This window comes from Cyprinus carpio, chromosome A5, assembly GCF_018340385.1.
Source record: "Cyprinus carpio isolate SPL01 chromosome A5, ASM1834038v1, whole genome shotgun sequence".
NCBI lineage: Eukaryota > Metazoa > Chordata > Actinopteri > Cypriniformes > Cyprinidae > Cyprinus > Cyprinus carpio.
Genome location: NC_056576.1, coordinates 28,017,697 through 28,035,886, shown reverse-complemented (window position 1 = coordinate 28,035,886; position 18,190 = coordinate 28,017,697). Strand labels below are relative to the sequence as shown.

At 35.5% G+C, this 18,190-nt stretch overlaps 1 protein-coding gene across 1 annotated transcript in view; it reads right to left on the bottom strand.

The window, feature by feature from the left end:
* LOC109087139 (amyloid-beta A4 precursor protein-binding family A member 1-like) overlaps positions 1-18,190 on the bottom strand; it is a 43,328-nt gene that overhangs the window by 23,527 nt on the left and 1,611 nt on the right. Inside the window, exon 2 of the mRNA XM_042756700.1 lies at positions 5,105-5,224. The gene's annotated coding sequence lies outside the window, so the exon portion shown is untranslated. The remainder of the gene's footprint in view (positions 1-5,104; positions 5,225-18,190) is intronic.

The window sequence follows — 18,190 nt, the reverse complement described above, 5'->3', positions numbered from 1 at the left end:
TGCAAACACACACCACACACACACACGTTCACAAAGTATATGGGTCATATATATATATATATATATATAAAACAAAATAATACCTTTATTTAACAAGGACGCATTAAATTGCTCAATTGTTTTATAAAGTCACAAAATATTTATATTTCAGTAAATTCTGCTGTTTTTTATTTCTATTCATCGAAGAATCCTAAAAATCGTTCATGGTTTCCACAAAAATATTACACAATACAACACAACCATTTTCAGCATTGATAATAATAAGAGATCTTTCTTAAGCAGCAAATCAGTATATTAAAATGATTTCTGTAGAATCATGTGACACTGAAGACTGGAGTAATGGATGTTGAAAATTCAGCTTTGCATCACAGGAATAAATCACATATTAAAATATATCAAATAGAAAACAATTTCTTTAAATTGTAATATTTCACAGTATTGCTATTTTACTTACTATTTTTGAACAAATGATTACAGCCTTGATAATAATAAGAGACTTCTTTAAAAACATTTAAAAAATCTTACTGACCCCACATTTTAAACAGTAGTGTATGTTGATATTGTACAAGCAAGGATTAAATATAATTTAATTCATACTTATTTATAATTACAAAAGTAAATTAGTAATAAAGTAAAAAATGTCTAAAGTTATAAATAAAATTTTGTTATAAATACTTTTTTTTTTAAACAATCTGGCAGATGCCATTTTTGTTCTTTCAACTGCCAAACTGTAAGTACAGATTTGTGGGATATCACAGGCAGCAATTAATACACCTGTTCTATGGGAGGTGTCACAGACAAGATTGGATTTGGATGTTCTAGGCAGCATTGTATGTGTTTCAGATACAGTTATGAAGCCTGTGAAACTCATACTTTACAGTGAGTCACAGCAACAGCAGAAGTCTCCTCTATTGAAACATTGACAGTGACTCAAACAGCAGTTCAGTGACATCAGTCAAAACAGTCTCTGAGTGGCTCCTCAAGGCTGGAAGTGAATTAGCAGTGTAATTCAAACCAATGTGAAACAAGAGTCACTCTGAATCAACATATCATACACATAATGACCTCAAGTCAACTCCAGCACAAAATGAACTCCACAGTGCAATTCTGTCCACCAGTTGTTTCTGATGTAGGAGTCTTTTTCAAATGCCTGATTACACACACGCATCAAGTAAAAAAAAAGAAAAATACACAGCCAGCATGGCGAGTTTGAGTGAATTGTTGCTCTAACAGGATTACCATTGCCAGAGTTAACTGACAGAATAGTGGCAGACAAAGGGGCGGTGGGCTGAGAAAAGAGAGAGATGCACAATAGCATTCTGGGGCTCCTGTCAAAGATGGACTGTGTTTGGGTGGGACATGCCATTAAGCAACAAACAAATCCATTAAAACAAGTCAAACCCCACCCACTAGTTTACTGATTCAGGCTTATTAAAGCACACTACACTGGACACACTGACAGATGGTGTCACACTATGACAGACAGCAAGCTCAGCTGAATCGACAATGCTGTGTATTTACTATGCCAAGAGAATAAGTACAGAACCCACTGTAATATCGCTCTGACATGCGATGAAGCTACAAGAGGCCATTCTAAACAACGTCACATGTCATTATTTGTGATTTATTTTAAAAAACACCATTATGTTCAAGCTTTTCAGACAACCATACTAACATTTAATGATTAGAATGTTTATTTCTTGGTACAATATTGAGAAAAACAAAAAAAACATTTATACATGTATCTGCTCTGACAGATGCCGTTTTTTATTCTCATAACTACTGCTGAATTGCATGTACAGAACTGTCGGTCAGCATATGTAGGATTGTAGTGAATTGTTTATTATTCCCTGAAGGAAGGTCTATTAAAATAATGTGGTTCTCCTTCATTTCAAATGGTGTCTTGGGAAGCTTTGAGAAAAGACGTAAATGAAGACACATTAGCATACCTCTCTAAATTGGCCAATCAATGGTATGGATCTAACCCTCCTCCCACCCACTCACATCTGCCTTCGGCAAATCAAATCTGACCTGTGACTCACTGTAACTGGATTAGCCAATAAAAACCCTCGTAGCAACTGAAATAATTATATTTGTCAGAATAATGAGGAACGATGTTAAAGTCACTCAGTAGGTCAAGGACATTCGGTGACGATTCCTACAGAACTGCTGCAGAATTCAGACTGTATACTATCAATAGTATCTAAAATGAAATAAATTGATGATCTCACTATTCCTTATTATTTGATTTACTGGCTTAATCAATAACTAGAGTAAGTGAATTATAAGGAATGTGAAGAAAATTACTTGTGGCATGCCTTGCTAATTATTTTAACATTTGGTGAGCTACATGGTAAATCCCTGATAATCTAGCCTTCATTATAAAATTAGTCTCTAGCAAAATATAGCCTTCAGGACATATGGGCTTGAAATAATACCGTTATCCTCTTCAAGAGGAACTATTGCAAGACTGGAAGTGATTTTGTTTTAATCTTCCTCCAGCCTGACTGCTGTCCTCATGTGGTTGTGTTGTTCTGTTCTTTTTCTACACATCACTTCAACTACACTTCCAAAGAACGTAACTCCTGAGATATCAAAGGCAGATCCATCAGATGTAAACCAAGGTGAACAAACTCTTAGAAGATGTAAGAGCAGCATATCAACTGACAAGCAGAAGGAAGATTACAGTATCAGTGAAAAAGAGCACCACTAATGAAAACATCACACTTACCAGTGTAGATGTGCATGTGTATATGAATTTCACAATGCTACTCCAACACAGCGGTGACCTAAAATAGTTTTCACTGCTTTTTCATAGTCTCTCCTTGTCCACTTAATACAGTGGAATCTCAGATGACTCCAGTTATCTAATTTTCAATGTCAAAAGACTCTTTTCTGGGATCATTTTTCACCCTCATGTCATTCCAAACCGTATTACCTTATTTCTTTCTGTGGAACACAAAAAGATATTTTAAAGAACATGCTACTCGCTAATTTCCCCAAAAATTCCTCCGAACAGAGACTAGAGCTTTCAAGCTTCAAAAAGGAAGCAAAAACACCATAAAATATCTTGAAAATAGTCCAAACGACTTTTTGCTCTGATTCCATAAAACACAAACAAATTATTTTTATTATTATTTTTTTTTTTTTTTTTTTTTTTACAGATAATTGTTTCAGAAAACTTGTGTTTGTGTGTGTGTGTATGCATATTATATATATATATATATATATATAATATACATACAATTTATATATATATATATATATATATATATATATATATATATATATATATATATATATATATATATATATATATATATATATATATATATATATATAAATTGTTTGTGTTTTACTGGAAAAGAAAAATTGAGGTTGAGTAAATGATAGAATTTTCATTTTTCGGTGAACATTTTCACCTTTTATACTGAAAGAAAGAAAGAAAGAGAAAGAAAGAATGTATTTGAAAGTAAAGCCTGCAAAGAACTCTACGGAATCAAAGTTAAATCAAGAATGTGCCCTTCTTAAAATGTTCATTTCTCACAGTGGGGAAAAACAAACAAACAAATTAATGAATTAATCAATCAATCAATGACACAAAGCATGCAGTAAAAAGCTACTGGTCCCATAAGAACTGATGTAAGGGTTTTTATATAGTGACAACACCCCCATTAGGACAATGGTGTGGTCCGTCTCTACTGCTTCTTCCTCTTCTCACTATTTATATCACACAATGCACAGCTGTTGCAATGGCAACAAATATTAACCGACCTTTTGCACTTGAAGCAGAATGAAAATCTAAAGGATTGCCTGAGGATAAGAGTCAAATCCAGCTACAATCTGATAGAGCAGATTAATTTAGGACTGCAACATACACTTGAATAAGAAACCGTTTAAAAGCTTTTGTGCTGAAATCAACCACAGGCTCTTCAACAGCTGCATGTATTACGATCATTGCTGTTTAAACCCTTTACCTTTTACTTAATTAATATGCCTGTACTGGAACTTAAGTAAGTATTTTTATAAAAGCTGTAAACAGACATTCCCCAATATGCTTTAGTCAAGATCAGATGCTTAAACTTTAGAATACTAACTTAATTGTTAACCACACATAGAGAAACATGGAATTGCTAATACTTTCTAATGTATGGCTATTGTTTTCCTACCAAAAATGAAGTCATGCCATTACTGAACTGGCTTTTGTTAGTTAAAGAGAACTGGAACAAACTAACAGTTCCTTAAATGATTTCCAATTCAAATAATATTCCCAAGAAAACATGTTTTTGAACATTTTGGACAATAACCCATTACATGCCGAGGTGAATCAGACCCACATGACCTGACAATGGTGGACAGAGAGAAATGAAACTGAGTGCTGTCCTAACCATCACACAGACAGTACAAGAAAACACATTAGATTAAGAGTGACAATGTGCCCTGACAAGAGAGGAAATGAAAGTCTGGTGTTCAAGGACAGATTTCACTCAGTCAGTGAGGGAGAAAGTCATGCTCTGTTTCAAAACCTAGTGATGTGCCTAAGGAAACAGCATTTTAAGGCATCATATGTGCATTCCAGGCTCAAAGGCTGATCCAGACTTTATTGTGCCACCTCCTAAGACACCTTGTTTTTTAGCCAAATTAAAAGGCAGGATTGCCGTGTATCTTTAGTGGAAAAAGCAATCCCAGAAGAGCTCCAAGTTCAATTTCATAGCACTATGCAAATTTTTGCATGATTAAAAATTTGTGTGTGCTATTTATTTTTAGGATGGAACCAAACAGGATGGAATTTAGGAAGTTTTGTAATGTTGTTTTCCTACAAAAAATTTAGATTTTAATGGTCATGATACTGCCTTAGATGGAAGCTATCTATGTACAAAGCTTTCTAGAAAAGAGCTGTTACAGGTTATTCTAAAAACTGTGAGGAAAAGATCTGTTCACTTTGCATTTTAGCTCTTGAGTTTGAAGTATGTTTTGAGATAGATATGAAAATGTCCCAAGAATGTTAGATAGAAAGAGCAACGCAGTGTTCTGGAGGGAAAGAAAGAGAGATTTGAGACATCGGATCTTTGTCAAATATATGACAAAATGAGACAGGACTCACCTCCCAGGCTCATCTATCTTCTGTGTGTGAAGCAGTGCCAGTACCAGGGTAAAGAATGATGTCGAGGTAGATGAGTTAGGGGCCTTGCGGTTGTTAAGGTCAGTGCTCAGGATCAGGATGCTGGGGATGGAGGAAAAAACAGCTCAGCTCCAGATGGGTGCAGAAACAGACAGTGCCAAACATTTCTACACAGATACAGAAACATGTTAACATGTTTCAGAAAAGCAGTAGCATACCTCTGCTCAACACAATGTACAATCTGAGTGATCATTCATGTCTGAAGCACAAACAGTGCATGAGTGTAATAATTACAGATGGGTTAGGAGTTTTAAAAACGGGAGTAGTAGCAGTTGATGCTTGCTTTAGCCCGACACTCAAAGCTCTTAATATAGCAAAGCAAATTTGCACTGCATCCTCCTTTATTAATGATGCATGAGGTGGTCACAAAATAAAACTGAAAACACATTTTAAATTTCAGTATCAGCTTGAAGCTTCTCAAATGTGACTCTCCATCATGAAAACTGCAAAGCAGAACAGACGTGATGAATCTACATATAAACCCACAGCCACACCAAACTGTCAAGGCAATTACTGGAGATGTGTATGAGGAATCTTTGCCACAGACTCTAAATTCTGCTTTAGCTTATGGTATTTCAAGGAAACTCACCAAATGATCTAAAAGATAAAAACATTTTAAATGTGTACAAGTCTGCCTTTTATGTCATATATAAGAAAATATTGCAGTAGTAATCATAAAACAGCCAGTCACTTTGAAAAGCTTAGTCAGTTTGATTAGTAGATTTATATATATATATATATATATATATATATATATTAGTTCTTTAATATCATGTGTATGTGTTTTTTGTTGTAGTTCAACAGTATTTTGTTTAAAAAAAAAAAGCTATGGAAAAAAAGGAACAGTTTTATGCATAACGGTTGTTGGACACTTCACTTTTTCTTTAGGTGACCAGTCATGTGACAGTTACATGAAAATACTGATCATCCCACAGATACAAAAACACTACTGCTAATTCTGTTTTTTTTTTTTTTTTTTACTGTGGGGTCATGTAGAGGGTAAAAACTTATATTACTTGTAATAGAAAAGTCATGAGCCATCATCACTGAGGCCTTGAGTAGCCACTTCACCCCAGGCTGCTCTGGGAGCTTGTCCCTGTAACAAGAGCACTGGAAGTCGCTTTGGATTAAAGCATCTCACAAATGACAACTTGCTGTTTAAGTGAGCACAGTGAAACATGTTGCAGATATTCTGACTAGACCGGAGTCAACTATTTAATTCAGGTAGATTTTAACCGAAAAGCTACATTTTTTTAAAGGTCAGATTATGGAGTTGCCTCATGTGCTTCAATTTTATACAGTTTGTTAGTTACAATATTTGCTGTTGTACGGTTTCATTATTTATGGCAGGTTCCACTGTGACTACTGGAGCCTGTGGTCTCAAAATGTGCTCAATGAGCTGCATATTTTTCACAGTAGAGTGCTGAAGGGATAACGTATTTTTGAAGGCCAAAACTCAGAACTGATTTAGCATTCCATCATCCTGATGTCAATAGGTTTTATACATGGGTTTTTGGTTAAATGCCTAAAATAAGGTCTTTGGTCAAACACAAGCTCAAGATATTTTATGTTTTATTCTAATCTACAACATAAAATACATCATTAATGCCCCCTATTTATTTTTTTAAGCATTTACTAGACTTGCAAAAGGCAGTTGCTAACAAGCAGCTAAATTGGACTACAGAGGATTTCAGGGAACGGCGAACAGGAAAACTCATCTACTCACTAATCTGCTTTTACAGTCTCATTGTGTTTATAACTGAGCATTGGTGGAGGGTTGAATGCACAGAGGCACGCTAATACATACTTTGACAGGCAGGTAGTGCAGCCTATCATAGCCCTCGGACCGAGGAATATGATTGGATGAACATTTTATGCACCTACGCCTACCACAGACAATACAACTTTCGACCAGCATAACAAAAAATGTTTGAGTTGAACCAAATCCCCTATGCTGCCTTTACAGTCTTTAAAGACAACAATTTTAAAAAATAAACACACCCTGAGAAATGTTCACTGGTGAAAAAAAGTGTGACAACCAGTCATATGCATCCTTCACATGCTGTATGTTATAAAAACATTCCCATCCAGCTCTTCTGCTTCTGAACCTTACACACACATTCATCCAGCATACAGTCCTTTTTCTAGGCTACTGCCAGTATCTAGGCCACAGGCTCCATCATATCTGTCCTTAGCAGACAGTAGCAGTTAAATTTGTGTTATGTGAAAGCCTCTCCCAGGCTTTTTTCATTTACCAGTTAACAGCACTCCTACCCCGGGGTGTACAATGCGTGTGTGTGCGCATGCGTGCCTGTAAGTGATGGACACATTTCTGCTCCCTTTCAGTATCTGTTCATGTCCAGCACTGTGATTTCGGGAATTGTGCTCTGTCACTTCACACAGCCACCAGGCCATCTCGCTTCCAGAGGAAAAAAATCTTCCTAAAGATAATATGACACATGCAGGACAGAAACTGTTTTCTTCTCATTTTATCTACTGAACAAGACAGCAGTAATTGAATGTATGACTAAAGCTCCATCCCACATGTTCTTGTGATAAAAAGCTACTGTGGTCATATATAAATTCAACTATTTGTAATGAGCTGAAATTTGGGAGAGCTGGTATTTTCGCTAGGAGCTCTATCACCTCTCACACTTGTGAACAGACTGTATTTCCACATTTTAATTGTCGTGAGCATTTGAGCCACAGGATCATCATCAAGAAGGTTTTCTTTGTAAAGACAGAAACTCTACATTATTCAACACAGTCAGTCTAATAATAAAGTGTTGGTAGGCTATGAAAAAAAATCTCATTTTAAAAGTGATGTTCCGGTCTCTTTAGTTTAATATGCATGTTTAATAATACACACTCAACAGAGACCAAATGATGTGTCAAGAAAATACAATAATTCAACAAGAGACACTGGAAGTGAGGTCACTGGATGGAGCTTGTTTATCTTTTTCTTTTTTGATAATTACTAATAATATTTTTAAATAGTGAATAAAAATATTATCAGTCCGGGTATACTATATGAATTTGTCTTACATACAGTAGCAAGATATTAGACTATATAGCAAAAAGGATGATTTAAATTGTATCTTCATCTGGCCAAAAACTCTAACTTAAACAGGAAGACTGTTCTGTTAAAAGGGCTTCTTGAAACGTAATTTTACTGTTTAAAATGTCATTTTAGTTTTGCTTTCACTTGTAAATGGTGCTTGATCTGTTCATCTTAATGATGGATTTGTTTTTTACAAACATGCTAATTTTTGCTTCACAAGATGTTACCTGATGGACTGGAATGATGTTGATTACTTGTGGATTATTGTGATGTTTTTATCATCTGTCTGGACTCTCCTTCCCTGCAGAGGATTCCCCGATGAGCAAGTAAAGTAATGCAATTTTTTTTACAAATCAGTTCCGATCTAGAAACAAACTCAACTACATCTTGGATGGCCTGAGGATGAGTACATTTTTAAACAAATTTTCATTAAAAAAAAATATAATAATTACCTGCATACTGTACTTTTATTTCCGGAAGTGGAAACAGTTAGCCAATGAGATTGATAAAGTACTTTCCAGTTTTGTGTGAAAATGCATTTGATTGTCAGAGAATGCACTGTGGGCAGTCCGTGGGCATGTCGTCTCAGACTCAAACCATCTATGAATAGGTCTTTCAGTAGGCAGAGAGAGAAAGTCAGACCACTCTTTTCTCTTGCTTGTTCAACTGTATCAAATTGTCTAACATGAGAGGAGGAGCACACACTATCTTTAACCATAATCAACAATATCTAGAAGGGACTTTGCCATTTCTCCTTTTTTCTATCACTGCACAACACAAGCAGACAGAAACTGATGCCTGTATATCTCTTTAAGACAAGCCCGCATCCAGTCTGCATTATCTTGTTGGCTTTCTAGGGCTTAATGCAACAGAGTAGCTTTACTGTACTCCAGATCAACCTGATTATGTCACTTTTGTGAGATTACGTGCGATTAGTATCATCAGATGATGTTAAAGGAACAGTTCAAAATGAAAACATCTTACAGGCTTGGAATGACATGGGTGTGAATAAATAATGACAGAATTTTCATTTTTGGGTAAACTATACCTTTAAGCATGCACAAAATAAACTATAACAATGCAAACTCCCTTGCATATAGGAGAAATCTGGCTAATGTATTTGAAAGATGATACTACAGAGATTCAGAGTAATTCTTTGTTCTGCAAACTATACCTTTAAGCATGTCTGTGGTGTGTTTGGAGAGAGGAGAAAGAATGTGGGTGGTCACATCGGTCAAACAGGCTTGGAATGACAATAAAAGGGTGCACTAATCACCTGACAACTCGTGCAGGATTGGAATGACATGGGTGTGAATAAATAATGACAGAATTTTCATTTTTTTAGTAATGTATAAATTTAAGAATATATAAATGTATACTAACTTTGATATATGAGTTGTATGTATGATGTATTTGGATGATTTATTTTAATGATGATATTAAGGGTATTTCTTTGTTCTGCAGAAGAGAGCTGCAGCAGAGTGAAAGAAGTAACTAGCATAATTTAAAAATTGGTTGAACAAAAATCGATAAAACAAGGGCAGGGACCCACGTGTCTCAGCTGAGCATGAGTTCTGTGGTGTGTTTGGAGAGAGAGGAGCTAGAGACCAGAGAGATGTGGGTGGTCACATCGGTCTGTAATTACTCCCTCTGGAGCTGCAGGTGAAGAGAGATGACCTTTCCACAAGCTAAAAGCACAAGCGTGCACTAATCACCTGACAACTCGTGCAGCAGTCTGGGCTATCACGTGAAATTTCTAACAATGAACAGACAACAAAACACTCATCCTGTAGAGAAATATATGTGTGTATTCAGTGCTCAAATCAACATCTCATCAGTGAATATATAAAAATATATAACTCAATTTATTTTTATTACTTGAATATACCTCTTCAGTGATGAACATGCTTTTATTTATTTTTTTTGTATTAAAATTAATTTTCATATTTATTAGGAGTATAATGGCAAAAATGTCTGATTGATACAACTGTCCTGATATCATAATGAAGAAAAATGCCTTAGTAAAAGAATGAAAAGTTTGAAAAGAACTGAGAAAAAAAAAGTAACTAAACTGCTTCATTGCTTATTAATTTTCAAAAAAAATATTTGAAGTCATGTGGTGCAACCAAGGCCAGATAGTCCAATGAATTTAAAACAGGAAATATACAGGAAATATAGAGGATCCCTGCAGACCCTCCTAAATGTGTGTCAAGGTCAACAAGCCTCTTAAAATATCAGATCATTGAAACTTTTCATGGATAGACAAGATCAGGTTGTGAAATGTCATGTGGTGTGACTCCCCAAAAACTTAAGAATGTTTTTTTAATCAATGGTTAAGATGAGTATACTTACATGTATTCAGTCCGTAAGGAATATATGTAATTAATTTTTACTTGATGGTTAAACCACATGACATTTTTAGTGTGTGAACACTTTCAATAGTTCAGTTCTCTTAGTATTTTTTGGTGCAAAAGAAAATACAACCAAAGAAGAAAGTACATTTAGTCCTAGGTCATGTAGTTTTAACACTGTCATTTTATCACCAACCCTAAAGATACAAAACATAAGGCAAAAAAGATACAGTCACAACCTGATTGGACTGCTTTTATGACATATATTTTGCAAAATTATTAATGAACAATACTGTGTGCTGGCTGGGCTAAATGCTTTTGTTGTATGCGTGCACATATGCTGGTATTTTTACCAGCTGATAACTGATGAAGGGCTTATAAAATGGGAGACAATTCCTCTTTTGTACACAAATGTAAAATGATGAGAAAAACAGGTATGCTTGATCATTCTATCCTGTTTGGGATTGAATCTTGTGACTTCATGTCCTGTTTTGGTTCATTTAGATGTCTTTCGTCTGAGTTGCTTTCATATTTCAGTCGAAACCCATCAGAATTTGTTTGGACCGAGTGGCAGCATTCACACTTACTCAAATAAACTGCCCTAACAGAGCAATCACACCAGAGTTTGTTTTAATTGAACCAAACCTGCCATGTGTGAACAAACCCTCAGTCAAAGTGCACAAGAATTTGTTTGGAAGTACTATTTTGGTGCGTATCAGGGTTCTGGTGCCACTGTACTTCACACTTACTCAAATGAACCGCACTAACATTGCACCATTTCTTTTTAATCTAACCAAATCAGTATCAACATGCATTTAGAGTCATTCAGTTTAAGTGTTTCTTAAAAATGATGTAAATCTTTCAAAGCCATATGAAACCAACATGAATGCAAAGAGTACATTTCTAAGAACTCTGCATGCATTTTAAACTAGAAGTTCAAAAGATTTTTCCTTTCTTTTACTCTAACATGTCACTGGACCATCTATTACTCAACATTAAATAGTCTTTTTGCAGGGTTTTCCTTGAACGAAGCTCCAGAACATGTTTGTTTTGTTTTGAAGCGGCAGGGGTTATCGTCTAAAGGCTCCCAGCTTACATTACGCTGGGCTAATCTCTGCCAGAGGCTGGTTTAACCACCACACATCCCCAAAATCTACTGAGAATGGGCTCTGAATCCCAGACAGAGCAGCTCTCGTGTGGAGCGACCTTCAAGTAACACAGCAGGCTTTATACACAAACCGACAAACACACCCTAGCCGTAGCTTCACGCTCAATGCTGAGACAATGAAGTGTGGATCGTGAGAACTTGGAGAGGCCATGCAGCATCACAACAAAGGAAAGCCCCATCTTTTGTGTAATTCACACAATCCAACTCTGTTAATCTCAAGGCTTTTGTAGGTCTTGGACAGAACATATACAACAATGTGTCTGTCAGCCGGCCTAAACTGAGATCAGTTTGCCAAACATCAGAATAATTCTCTCATGAGATGAGAATGACAACCAGAAAATGCGCCAAATGTACAATCAAAGTGAGCAGCAAATAGATCATTCACATAGCGATTGTCAGTGTCTGCTCTCTCACCATCAGCCATTAGCTGACAGAGAGACAGAGAGAGAAAACGAAGCAGAAAGAAATTTCTCCCCTAAAATAAACCAGGACACCTGTCCTCCCACAGGGCTTATAGCTTTATAATCTGCAGTGTGAATGCTGCACTGCTAATAATGTAATAATATCACTGTAGACACTTTATGATCATTCACTTGCCCCTATCTATCATTCGCATCTTTTTAAGCCCTTAATTTGTGGAAGGGTGAATTAAAACCTTTTAAGGCACAGAAACCTTGAATTACTTATTTTTTATAAATCAGTATCAATAATTATCAGGTTTCCGTTGTGACAACTTACCCCATAGAGTCTGACAACATGTCAACATCAAAACCAGCTTTGCTAAAATTCTAGAGACTGTGATATTAACGATTATTAATGAAGTAATTTAGAAAAGCCTATTATACACGGTCAGTTAAAGTCTCTGTTGTCAGTTGTCCCTGCATTGATATTCTGTCAGCTTTGCTTTCTCACCAGCAACACAGCTCAGAGGATTATGTCTATTAAAATGTATTCATACTAGAAACATGACCTAGTCATTCCTTCCTGCAGATTCCTAAAAATTAATTACAACTTCTAAAATTTTGCCAGGCTTAAAGAACAAGTCTAGATTGTTAAATCAGCCTATAATTAATAACAGCCTCTTTCAGTCTGGATCTTTCTATTAATTTTGCTGCAGTGCCTTATAGAACATTCATTATAATTCTATGCAAGTAAATTTGAATCTAATTATGGGCAAACCTCTTTTACAACAACCTCCATAAGTTAATGACTCCTTGATAAACAACAAAGGGAACAAACAAACCACTGCCAGATGGTGCAAAACAAGTGTAAAGATTGTTTTGGCTTGATAAAAGAAAGCTTTATCTCTTGCAATTAAAGTAATCACAAGAAGGAAAACTGAAAACTTCCATCCAGGCCATTAGCCTTCAACAGTCTAGACTCTAGAGTAAAAAACCCTTCAGTAACTAAGATCTCCCATCATCTGCAAAGGGCAACTTCATCTTCCTGCATGTTACAGTATCAGCTAACCTACTTTTACACTGACATTTAAATCACGTCAAAGCACTTAATTAGTTGTAACATTTCTGTCTGCCTATAATTCACTCAGTCACTTTCAATGCTGCCATGTAAATGAAAAGTCGTCGTTAAGCCCCACTCAGTAACGGTCTGAATATGATTATTGATAATATAGGTGTGTGAAAGCCACCGGTAAAGGTGTGCATGTTGACATGGTTTGAATGAACAAAACTCTGGTCCACAGCTTCTATTAGAAATCTTTGGAAATTAATGGATCAAATATTCCATCCATGCCTCGAGATCTTCATCACAATCATAGCTATCATTCTGTCCTCGTAGATATTCAAATTGCATTTATTTAAACCAATTCAGACACTACATTGGACTAGAGTTCCTCTGTGTTGGCCCTGAATACTGATGGAAAAATCTTTAATCATTTCTCTGAATGTAGTGACAGAAATTTGCTGACTTGAAAGGCCACACAAAACAAATAATACATGAGGAAAACTGCCCCAAGGCCACATCGGACTCCAAGCGCAGCTGCTTCACTTTCAAGATTTCATATGAAGCCACCAAACAAAACTCAACACACGCTGCTTAAAAATTAATACAATCCCAAACCCAGGAGCCAAACGCATCCCAGTAGAGCCTCAGCTCTTTAAATTTACTGTTTAAAAACAGGTAGGAGAATTTGCTTTATTTCACTAAATAATCTGACTGCACAAAATGGGCTATTCATTATTTGGATGAATATGTGAATGATTTATTAATATGCATTAAATAAGACTATGAAAAAAAAAACATATATATAATATATATAATATATTATATATATATATATATATATATATATATATATATATATATATATATATATATATATGATGTTTATATATATATATATATATATATATATGCTACCCCCAACTATCTTTTTCAATAGGAAATTTGTGAGTTTTTTGTTTTTGTTTTTTGTTTTTTAAAGGAAATATAACATACAGGGAAACCGCTAAGGAAGCTGGCTAGAAAGAGCGTGATGTCCATACAGAGAGAGCAGTAATCAGAGTAAACCCATAATACTGCAGGTCAGAGAGCCCTTCTGGGAGGGACATTACCCATTTCAGCTTGTCCACTCATTTGCCTACAAAAACCTACAACTGGGACCGGAGGCTTCACTCAGCTCACAAACAAGAGCTTATTTAAAAAGATGGCCAGCAACAGCCAAAAAAAAAAAAAAAAAAAAAATAATAATAATAATAATCAGTGAGTGCCTCTAGGGAAATTCAGTTTAGGATCACCTTTGATCTCTTCTCTCTGTGTACGGTGACAAATATCCATGTGTGCTTGGATGGGTCTAGAGCAAATAACCTCTAAAATGTCTGTCTTCTAAAAACAGTCACCATGAGCTATACACAGATAAGTTACTACACATCTTACTGCATTACAGTATGCAGATAAACACTGATGAGGTACACAGACTGACAGGCAAAGATGACTATGAAAAGGAAAACATGACATCTCCACTACATGTCTCCTTAGCTATTTGTAACAGTAACAGACTTGTCAGAATTGTCTTATAGTTTGAAGTTGAGAAATTAACCACACCCTTCCTTCGATTCTGGCTACTATTGCATTTCTGCATTCTGGCATGTTGCATTTCTGCATTTTAATGGTGCTACTGAATCAATGTCTGCAAAGGAAGACCGACAACTGACACAGAACAACAGCCTGTTATTCCTCTAAATCCAAAGTATTTTGAGTAGATCATCAAAACAGCATCTATAATAATGTCTCTGAATGCTTATAAATATTTTTTTTATGAATCCTATATACTTTTATCTTTTATTCATATATATATATATATATATATATATATATATATATATAATGAGATAAATGATAATTGCACTTTTTTATCCATTTAGCCATTTTCTAGATCAATTTATTGATTCATGTTTGGCTGAGTAATCAAAAGTGAAACTCTAACTGAATTCAAATTGTGCTAACAGAGCAGTTTGCCATAAATATGTTTGTTTAAAAATCTAAATCTATAAAGGTATATACAATAATCAATACCTTTAATAATCTATAATCACAAGCAATGAATTTGTAATGTGCAAATCTTTAAATAATACTGCAGTCTGAAAAATAATATTTTAATAATTTAAAAAAACCTTTTCCAGTATTAAGAACCTTTTTGTGCAATGGAAAGGTTCTGTAGATGTTAAAGCTTCCTCATGGAACCATAGATACCAATAAAAAAATGGTCCCAGAGGACAACTGATCCCCCAACCGAGCCTTGTTTGTCCCAAGTTTTTTTTTATTTATTTTTTCTCTCCAATTGGGGCTTAAAAGACAAATAATATTCATAATATATTATCAGTCTGACTGTACTGATACTATCAGAGGAGAACAAAGACCTGAAATAAATTGAGTTGGATAATTACACTGCTGTCTTCTGTAGTGCTGCTTTTGAATGGTTTTAAAACTGATTAACTTTTGCAACACTGGCACTATTACTGAACTGAATTTAATCAACACTGAATCTGAATTAAGCTGAATGATGACACTATTGTCTTCGGCAGAGCTGCTTTATAGCTAAATTGAATTTATTTCATAATTGATACAATACAATTACAACTTTACAACACTGACACTGTTACTAACTACATTTTTCAAAATTAACACCAATAGTTTCCTCTTTTCTTTTCTTTTTTTATTTTTTTTTTAATTTTATTTTTTTTTTTTACTGTGAAGCTGTTTTGAAACAATCTGTGTTGACCATTCAGTCTGAAAATACATAAGCAATTCTGGAAATACAAGAACAATTCTGTCTTAAATACCCGGTATTATGCGCCAGGTATATCAGAAGTAAAAAATATCACAAGTACTGTGGGGGTAACATGGTACTTTGATATATACAGTGGTAGTCTATTTAAGTGTTTAATGAAATATTTGGCATGCCATGGTAAAGTAAAATAATTAATAAATTAATAAATAAATTAATTACACTACCATTTTCATTTCGATATACTGTATACTATGTGATATTTATGATACTCCAAGATGCTTCCAGGATGACCATGATATTATTTACAAAATAGCACCATAGTACCATGTCCAAAAAACAATATTCAGTAGAACAGTGCTCAGCAAATTTGACTGTCCAGAATACAATCACACAGACAATCATAATTAAATCACACAAAAATGACTTTTTTCACCTGCTTAAGACACCAATGCTATTGCACAGAAGTCAAATCTCCCCTCTGATGTTATTGCTGTTATTTTGTTATTTGCTCAGTCATGGCTTGATACGTGAGAAGGCTTTAAGTGTCTTCTGAGAACACTCCCATATCCAGAGCTCTTCAAAACGAAGCATTACTCAAACATTTGTCACTGAGCAACACTTAATGACTTTTTGCCCAATTCGCTATAATATATTTGCAAAAGGGCGGGTCGTTACTGTAACCTACTCCCTGGATCACTGACGTCCTTAATAGCAGCGTACTGCGACATAAAACACGACATTTTTCCTTAAAGGTATTAAAAGTGAACTAATCTGTCATATCAACACATGCATTTTAAAAGTTTAGTTGAAAATACTCCCTACCAATCAAAACATCAATGCAATGCGTAAACTGCGTGTTTTCGCAGCCCTACCTGCATAGACAACATCAGCAGCAGCAGCATCAGCATCACTCGGAGAGAGTAAAGGTGTGATATTGCGGATGGATGTGGCTTATAACATAAGAATATGTGCGACGAGGTCTAACGAAGGCTTTTCTTGTAACCGCAAGACCTGTCCTTGTCATTTCGCCTTCTTCTTAATCAGTTTTCACGCGAGTGTTTTTCTCTCCCACCTGCACAGCATCCGACGCCGCGCAGTGAGTCTGCATCTAGGGCATGTATTTGGCAGGAAAGCAGGTTGGTAATGCCTACAGCGCAAGCGTATTCCGAGGGCGCCATTCAACAGCAGAGCACTATTTTGCAAAAACGCCGAACCTCTGTGGACCACAGAGAGAGAAGGGAGTGCGTTTACAATCACGGCGACACACAGAGAGAGACTACAGTGAATCATCAGTTGTGGCACTTCAACATCCGTGACGGAGATTACGTGAAATCTGTGTCCAGCAGCTTTAAAGTGAGGCTGATTGATTTTCACACGCCTCCTACATAAACACACTCTTAATTAGTGGCGTGCCTTTCGTAAACTGGTGTTTTGAGTCTTTTAAGTGAATTCAGTAGCTGTTTACATGCACCAAAATACAGTATTCAGTTTATAATCGGATTGATGGCTCAACTGGACTGAATAGCCTTTATGTAAACAATCAAATCCGACTGAACTGGATCCGAACGAAATTTCGATCGGATTAAAAGTGAGAACCTGAAATAATCCGATCGCCATAAAAAAAAAAAGAACCTGAAATTGTTAAAAAAACCCCCCCCCCAAAAAAAAACCCAGGGTACAGTGCATGCCCAGTGCCATGATATGTTTACATATGCCGTAGTAGCCTATGTTTTACATTTCATACTTTCAAACTGGTCAGTGGATGATGAGATTAAATATTTGCGCAAATATATAAACAAACAAACAAACAAACTGACATTGATCCCAAACTCTGCTCACTGCTCTCTCACTAATAGACACCATATTGAATTTAAGGCTTGCCTAATGAAAATGAGGCTTACAGTCTTTACCATGGAACACACTGAAGGTCCTAGATCACCTATTTGCCAACTCACAACTTTTTGTCTACGGAAAGCTTTTTTGAATTAAATTTTGTGAGCTAAACAATCAGTATGTTGCTTAACATCCATACCTGATCACACTTACATCGCGGAGACATCTATTTGACGTCTGCATGTACATCTGCAAGACATATTTTTTAGTGTTTGTTCATCTGCAACGTTTCCTATCAGATGTCAATTAGACGCTTAGAAAATGTCTTTAAGATATTTATGATTTT